Below are 9,039 nucleotides of genomic sequence, written 5' to 3' on the forward strand. Positions count from 1 at the left end.
TGTTAAAACAGGTTACACACCATCTACATTACTGATTATGCATTAAATCGAAAGTTAGCATTCTGTTGACTTTTTCTAAGCAAGTTTGACTCGACATTTGGACTAATTAGAGTGAGAATCAGAGGGTTCCCTTTTAAGGGTTTAAAGCCCACATAATTACCAACATATAACTACCTTTGATTCGGCTAATCACTGGACCATTTGTGATTAACCGTTAAGTCAACCGTTAATTACGACGGTTTGACTTTTAAGCTATAACTAAGCAAAAACTTAACTAAGAAAGGTTAAGGGTGCTTACCAAAGTCCTATGCACGACTAGGGATGGCTTGGTTCTGCTTTGGAGCTCCAGAAGTCTTCACAAATGTAGATTGAAGTTGTGAACATAATGTTGCACATGAAGGCCTTATATAGTGCTTATAAGTCACTAGATTGTTGACAACTAAGGCTACATTTGATCATTGATCATCAACAAGTGTCCCTAAGGGCTCCAAAGCATGTAGGGGGCGCCCATGCTGCAGCATTAATGGATCTAAGTCGGTTACAAGGGCTATGGCAAGCAAGAATCCAATAAAATCAGACCAGATAGGCCCTCGCGTGACACTAAGACCCCCCCCCCTTGGGCCTCGCGTCGCGCTAAGCCCTTCTGCACCAGATCTTCAATTTTCTGATTTTTACGCTTTGGTCCTTGGCTCTTCAAACTTTGAATAGGCATCATTTTCTTGCACTATGAGCCCTCCAAATTGATGTTTAGGGGCTTCAAGACATATACCCATTTTGTTAAGTCCCTGGTTAACTTTATTGTTACCCGAAAAGTCCTAACTTTCAACGTTGATGCTTTAATCCCTCGCATACGAATTTGATCACAACTTGCTCATACGATAACGAAACTCTATGAAATTTTTGTCAAGTATTCTAGTGAGCATAACTAACCGTTACAAAGCTTCGGGTTTGTCAAAAGGTCACTCAGAGGTATAACTTATACATGTTGACATATTTGACGCCTGTAGTTTGTAATTCCTCACTTTCTTCCACATTTCGTTCCGTATGATCCGTGATTCATTCGTTTGAAGGTATGAGCATCATTTAGGGTTAATGTACGATATATTTATCCCTCGTTGACATTTTGAACCCTCGGATTCACATACTTTCAATGTTTGTCAACTTTAGTCTTTTAATTAGTATTTATCACCACGTGTAAACCTACGACACGTGTCAATACATTATTGGACGCAAAATTTCGAGGTGTTACAAAATCATAAAAATATTTTGAATTGGGGCGAAATCATCATTTTAAACTGAGGGCAAAATCACAATTTTGAGCTATGTCACACCCTCAAAATCCACACGCGGAGTATTACCGCGAGGCGTGTGACGACCAGGATCTTAGCCACTAATTATTTTGAACGGATTAGTTATTGTTATAAACATTAGCATAACTAGTGACCTAATTAAAATTTTTTTTTTTTTCAAAACATAGTTTAAGTTCACAGCGGAAAGGGGAAGAAAACGCATCGTAATTGAAACCACAAGTTTATTAACATGTTACTTACGAACCACGCACTCCATCCGATTGCAACGTTCGTCCAAAGCTGTATCAAGCAACCTGCAAAGCATGCAGTAGAGTGTCAACATAACGTTGGCGAGTTCACGTGTTTGCAGTTTTCCAGTTTTAATTCCAAAAACTTGTTTTAACCAGTTAATTTACCCGTTTATACATGCCATGGGGAGCTACCCCATAAGTAAGCGACTAAACTGTTTTTCCAATACCGAACACTAGGTAACCGTTTGCGTTTCCGCAGGATGCCCCGATGTCAATGTTCTATCATCATTGACGGATGCCTGAGTACATTAGTTCACGACCGATCCCATACCATGGCACGGTGTGAGGTTGGTAAAACCTAAATAGCGCTATCAACTAATAACCCGTTCGCCTGGCCCCGGCGACTAATCGGTATTATGTAGTAGGGACTTGAGTGATAGAGTTTCGTTTAGTGTTGCTCGTTGCATTCCGTATAAACAGTAATTAACTAAGAGTTCCCAGTAACAAGGGAAGAAAAGTAGGTTTGTATCCCTCACAAGGGATAGTGTTGTTACCCGTATCCCACACCAGGAGATAGAAATACTGTATCCCGCACAAGGAGATAGCAAGCAATTCCAAACCAGGAATAGTTGTTTCGTTCCGTTTCCCAACCACCGGGAACGCATGCTTTAAGTAAAAAGTAGTGAACTCACCTTTGCTTTGCTCGGTAGTCAATTTACTTGTGTTACGTTGGTCAACCATACCCTATTATGGTTTATAAATATTTATTAGGTCCGTATGCAAGTAACATCACGCACAAACTACACGTATCTAGCACATAGCACGAAATTCATACTAGCATACACGTTATTGGGCCTATCCTAGCCTATAAATAGTTAAACAGTAACAGTTACACATTTACAACAGCACAAAGTTCAAAACATCATCTTATGCGGCCCAATAACTAAGCGAGACAGTCCAGTCGAAACCGGGTGGTCTCGACTCGAGATCATGAGGTCTCGAGTCGCAACCAAGAAGTCTCGGGTTGCAATGGAAGGTCTCGAGGGATGCATGCACGAGTCGAAACCTCGAGTCGAGACCAAGAGATCTCGAGTCACAACCTAATTGGTTTCGAGTCCCCTAATGTGCATGCTTGGTCTCGAGTAGTCGTTCACTGTTCTCGAGTCGCAACCGTAGGTTCCGACTTGCAACCCTCGCTGATGTTTCTAGGACCTTCATCCATATTGTACGAACCAATTAGATTACCTTATCATGTTTCATTTTACCGCACACTTATCAAAACAAATCAAATATAACACATTTCAAATATTTCAAGCATTGTTCAAACAGTTTATCATCGAGGTTTTTAACAATAAATCAACGCTGCTTCATCCTAAATTTTATAACATTATTTTCTTTCAAGTCAGGCAAGAATATTAAATCACAAGAAATCATATCTCAATATTATTTAAAGTCACCTATGTCCAAATATCATGTAGGAATGATTTGTTAACAAATCGATCCTTCAAATTACCCTTACAGTTAATATTATTCATCAAAAACTCAACATGTAATTTCCCACATCAAGTGTATGACAAATTTTTATAGTAATTTCATGATCAAAATCATATCAAAAGAACATACACTACTTCAGTGATTCCTAACGATAAAGCACAATTTATGATTAATATCTTCAACATATATATATATATATATATATATATATATTTTCTTTTTTTTAACTTTTATTCCTCGAACAAACAACCAAACAAACGAAAATTCCATCCGTTAACTCGACCACTAATTCATCATTAATGTCTCAACCATACTTTTACCGACTTTATTCACCCTACTTATGTCATAACCACAAGATGTAGCACTTAGTTTATAATCACAACTCCTTAATCATCAAGACAGTGAATAATATACCAAATCAAAGACCACATGAATCCCAAAATAATCAATGGGTCTGATATTATCACAGTAACATCTTCATCCATATAAAACCAAAAAAATCCACAATAACCACAATTGTTCAAACATAGCATATACTGACCGAGAGACCAAAGGGCGAAGGAGGGAAGCTGCCGCCGCTGCCGTGGTTGCTCCCGTCGCCGGCGTTGCTGGTCCGCCAGAGAACCACCACCACCGTCATCCACAATGTCTCGCCTTTCGTGGTTAACCAGAGCTCCGCCGGAAGCTCAGTCCGTCGCCACTGCTGTAACCAGCCATCGTCATCCCTCACTATCTCTTCTTGCCGCTTCCGTACGCCGCCACCAGAGAGGTGGTCGGCCAACCGTTTATCCGAGGAACAGGGAAGGTGTGGGTGTGTAGAGGGTGAAATCAGGGGTGGGGGTAGGTTTATAAGGTGAAGAGGAGGGTGTTTGCCGGAGGAGAAAGGGGCGCCGGAATTACTGCTCCGGTCATCGGGACAGTTGGTCGACAGAGAGAGGGGAGAAGGATGCGGAAGGTGGGTGTCGGCTGAGTTATGTAATGTTAGGGTTTTGGGTTTTAATTTATGTGGGGGTGGGGTGTTTAGGATTACTATGAAGGGTAGGGTTTTTAGATTTAGGGAGTGGGGTTGGGCCTGGCCCAAGTGCGTTGATCCATTTAAATGACTACTTGCCTTGCTCAAACAGATTGGCCCGATTATGATTAACTAACACGTAAATAATTAAAACTCTCATCGCGGACTATTATAATGACGATAATATCAATAATATATATATATATAATAGTGAATACGAGCATTAATAAAATGCTCGTTTCTCGACGATCAGAATCAAGGGTTCGAGTTGTCACATTCTCCCCATGTTACAGGAATTTCGTCCTCGAAATTTAAGCTAAGACATACCGTTCGCTCTAATAGACTCGCTGATAACCTAGTGTCGTACGTTCATACACGTAGTTCACAAAATTTCACAAAATAAACATATAAGCCACGTAGCACATAAGGTCACATAGCACGTACATAGCACGTAACATTCACGTAGCACAAGATCCACAGAGTTTGTACGTATTTCACATAGTATAGAATTTCACAAAATTAATTAATGCGCAAGAAAACCCGAAGTGTCACATTATCCCCAAGTTCAAGAAATTTCGTCCCGAAATTTTAGCACGCAGCCACTGACAAGCTAGTGTGTTTAAACGTTTTCGTAGGGCTTTACATCACCCCCTGTTGGTTTGGAATTTCTTCCCGAAATTTAGCGGTAGCCTCAGTGTTGGAAGTGATGTTTGTAAACAACTGGGGATACATGCGCATCAGCTGGTTTTCCCGTTCCCAGGTAAACTCTGGGCCACAGCGTGAGTTACAACGAACCCGTTCTGTTGGTTACACTACGCTCGAGGGTTTTGATTTCTTGATCCTTGATCTCAACCGGTTTCTCAACGAAGCGTAGTTTGTTGCTGATCACGAGTTCCTAAAAAGGAATAACGAATGTTTCATCTGACAGATACTTCTTCAGATTGGGCACATGAAAGATGTTGTATACCGCACTCGGCTCTTCAGGCAGGTTTAGTCTATCACAACCTTACCGATCCTCTCGGTAAATTTCAAACGGTCCAACATATCGCGGATTAAGTTTTGGCCTGCTTGTCAACACGTACCACACCCTTCCAGGGTGAAACTTTAAGTAGAACTCAGTCTCCGACTCGGAGTTCTAGAGGTTTCCTACGCTTATCCGCGTAGCCTTTCTGACGGTCTGGAGCTGCCGCCATGCGTTGTCTGTCCTGGGCAATCCTACCCGTTGTGTCAAGTGCAAGTTTTGGGCCAGAAATTTGGCTTCCGCCCAACATAGGGGTGAACGGCATCGGCATCCGTGCAATGCCTCAAATTGTGTTGCCTGAATGCTAGTGCGGTAGCAGGTTGTTGGAAGAGATTTCTACATAAGGGAGGTGTCACTCGTATCCCTGGTCAATACACATGTTCTCAACATGCCTTTGAATGTTTGGATGGTGCGTTTGGCCCGACCATCAGGTTGCGGGCGATAAACGGTGCTCATGCCTAACAGTGAGCCAAAAGTCTTTGTGCGCAGCCTGCGACGAATCGGATGCAAAATGTGTGTTTCGGTCAAAAGCGATAGAAGTCGGCACTCTGTGCCCAGCATCTACTTCTTATCAAGTAGATGTTTGCAAGCTCAAGGGCTTGTCGGTTTCTTTGGTCGCATGCCATTACTAGCAGACATTTCATCAATGTCTTGGGCAGGATAGAATAAAATAGGAGCACATCATAGATTATCTTTCAATTACCGGAGTTGCGGATCGCTGAGCATCTCTCTTAAAGCCAGATGATGCTCTTTCGAGTCAAACTCGTGAGGGGTTGCGTACGGTCGAGAAATGCGAGCGTTGCGACGTTTAAAAGTCGTGTGGGAAACTTAACGCAGGCGGTTGAGTTGTAGAGGTGCCAGGGTAGAGCCTAGGAGTCGTCCTGATTCCCACTGGTTCTCGGAATAGGTTCGGACGTCGTCAAAAGAAACAAGTGTCGAATTCTGACAGGATAGAATAAATTCGAGTGTCGTAACTAGGTATTAATCGTATCGAGTTCGATGAACAGTGCTTGCCATACCCGTTACCCCCGGGGTATCCTTGGCTCGTTGCTTCAACGGGTAACATTTGTAGAAAGTAATTTGTCCGAACGGAGATTTGTGCAGAATAGAGTAGGATAAGGATCATGGAATCCGTGTAACATGGAACGAGTAGCGAGATAATGCAAGAGGGGTAGTCAAAATTGGTGCGTCCAACTTGAGACAGAACACAAAAGGCTTTGAGGTCGGCAATAAGGATTTACCTGGTGTCGATGAGGTAGTTGGTCGTACACAAGCTGTGGGCGGTTTGGATTAAGGAACGTCGCTTGTCGATAAGGTGCATTACGTCGATGTGGTTAGCACCATAAGAAACGGCTATAGAGGGATGATCGTCGTGTGGGTTTGTAGGTTTAAGGGTCTACTGAGACATATGGCAAGAGGTGACTCTTCGAATCGGTAAGAATCCAAGTTCGAGTGGATTGTTCTAAGTCGCGCGAATGAGTTTGGAGTAGCGCTCGCGTCGTCGAGGGGGTTTCGATGTGAAATTGCAAAAACAGGTTTTCGAGAAGTACGATTGAAATAACACGTTGCTGAATTTCAAAGGCTAAAAGTTTGTCGACTGAAGGTCGAGGTTGTTGGATTCACCAACTGATGAGAGATCTGGTCAAGGTTTCTACACGAATAAACATGGATGTCGTGATAAAGAAACGATAGAAGCGGGGATACCATCTGAGCAATAAACGCGGGTTCGTACGAAAGCTAGCGAAAGGATTCACCGAATCAGAAAAGTCGTCAAGGAATACGGTTCTGGCAATTGGGGGATAAGGTAAGCATCGGGATCACCGTAATCGTTGGTGGGTTGACTGGCTCGTATCGTCGTCTAGCTACGCCTTTAAATACGCTGGTTTGTAAGAAAGATGTCACCTTGCTGGGCTTTGGAGCGTGTTGTGGTATAGGGTTCAACTTAAATAAAGAATAACCATGTAACGAGGAATTAGGGGAGATAACTTCGCAGTCGATGGAAAGGTGATACCATTGCGGGCACCACAATAAGAAGCATACACCATGCATGCTTTTCGTGTTCGAGACGTGCAAACAGAAACCCGAAAAGTGTAGACTCACTAGAATGCTTCTAGAATTCAGATAGTCAGTCGTGTGAGGGAACAAGTCCCACTACTTAAGTTGGGAAAAGAAATACGCAAGTAAAAAGGATGCGAATGACGTCGTCATTCCTACTAATATCCCCTGCTGTAGGGGTGGCTCCCCTTCGTCGATTCGTTTTTGTAACTTCTCTATGCGCCTCGTAGCAGGCCCGTCCTGGGCAGGTCTATCGAGTGGACGTCCCTCGCGTCGATTTGCTGTCCAGGGATGATATAAAGAAATACGTGGACGAGGGCTTGGAATAACTAGTTCCTTGCCCTTAGTGTGTCGTAGTTTCGAATTAGGTTTAGGAGGACTCACTCCTGTTTAACACGTAACATGCTAGCCTAGCCTTCGTATGATCCACTGCATTAATTACTAAATATACGCACATATATGCTAATTATACACATACACACATGCGTGTTCACACACATAAGTTATGCACAAGTAAATGTCGTTAGCCTACCATTACCAGGTGAGTATCTGAGGTTGACGAACTTTGCAATCCGAAGTGTGCTGTAGTTGTGGTTTCCATTAAAGAACGGTTATAGTCTGGTTTTCTTATAAAAATATTTTATTTCCCAAACCAAAATATTTTATATTTAAAACCTAGTTCGCTATAACCAATGGCTCTGATACCAATCTGTCACACCCTCAAAATCCACACGCGGAGTATTACCGCGAGGCGTGTGACGACCAGGATCTTAGCCACTAATTATTTTGAACGGATTAGTTATTGTTATAAACATTAGCATAACTAGTGACCTAATTAAAATTTTTTTTTTTTCAAAACATAGTTTAAGTTCACAGCGGAAAGGGGAAGAAAACGCATCGTAATTGAAACCACAAGTTTATTAACATGTTACTTACGAACCACGCACTCCATCCGATTGCAACGTTCGTCCAAAGCTGTATCAAGCAACCTGCAAAGCATGCAGTAGAGTGTCAACATAACGTTGGCGAGTTCACGTGTTTGCAGTTTTCCAGTTTTAATTCCAAAAACTTGTTTTAACCAGTTAATTTACCCGTTTATACATGCCATGGGGAGCTACCCCATAAGTAAGCGACTAAACTGTTTTTCCAATACCGAACACTAGGTAACCGTTTGCGTTTCCGCAGGATGCCCCGATGTCAATGTTCTATCATCATTGACGGATGCCTGAGTACATTAGTTCACGACCGATCCCATACCATGGCACGGTGTGAGGTTGGTAAAACCTAAATAGCGCTATCAACTAATAACCCGTTCGCCTGGCCCCGGCGACTAATCGGTATTATGTAGTAGGGACTTGAGTGATAGAGTTTCGTTTAGTGTTGCTCGTTGCATTCCGTATAAACAGTAATTAACTAAGAGTTCCCAGTAACAAGGGAAGAAAAGTAGGTTTGTATCCCTCACAAGGGATAGTGTTGTTACCCGTATCCCACACCAGGAGATAGAAATACTGTATCCCGCACAAGGAGATAGCAAGCAATTCCAAACCAGGAATAGTTGTTTCGTTCCGTTTCCCAACCACCGGGAACGCATGCTTTAAGTAAAAAGTAGTGAACTCACCTTTGCTTTGCTCGGTAGTCAATTTACTTGTGTTACGTTGGTCAACCATACCCTATTATGGTTTATAAATATTTATTAGGTCCGTATGCAAGTAACATCACGCACAAACTACACGTATCTAGCACATAGCACGAAATTCATACTAGCATACACGTTATTGGGCCTATCCTAGCCTATAAATAGTTAAACAGTAACAGTTACACATTTACAACAGCACAAAGTTCAAAACATCATCTTATGCGGCCCAATAACTAAGCGAGACAGTCCAGTCGAAACCGGGTGGTCTCGACTCGAGATCA

The sequence above is a fragment of the Helianthus annuus genome, chromosome 4 (genome assembly GCF_002127325.2).
Source record: "Helianthus annuus cultivar XRQ/B chromosome 4, HanXRQr2.0-SUNRISE, whole genome shotgun sequence".
NCBI lineage: Eukaryota > Viridiplantae > Streptophyta > Magnoliopsida > Asterales > Asteraceae > Helianthus > Helianthus annuus.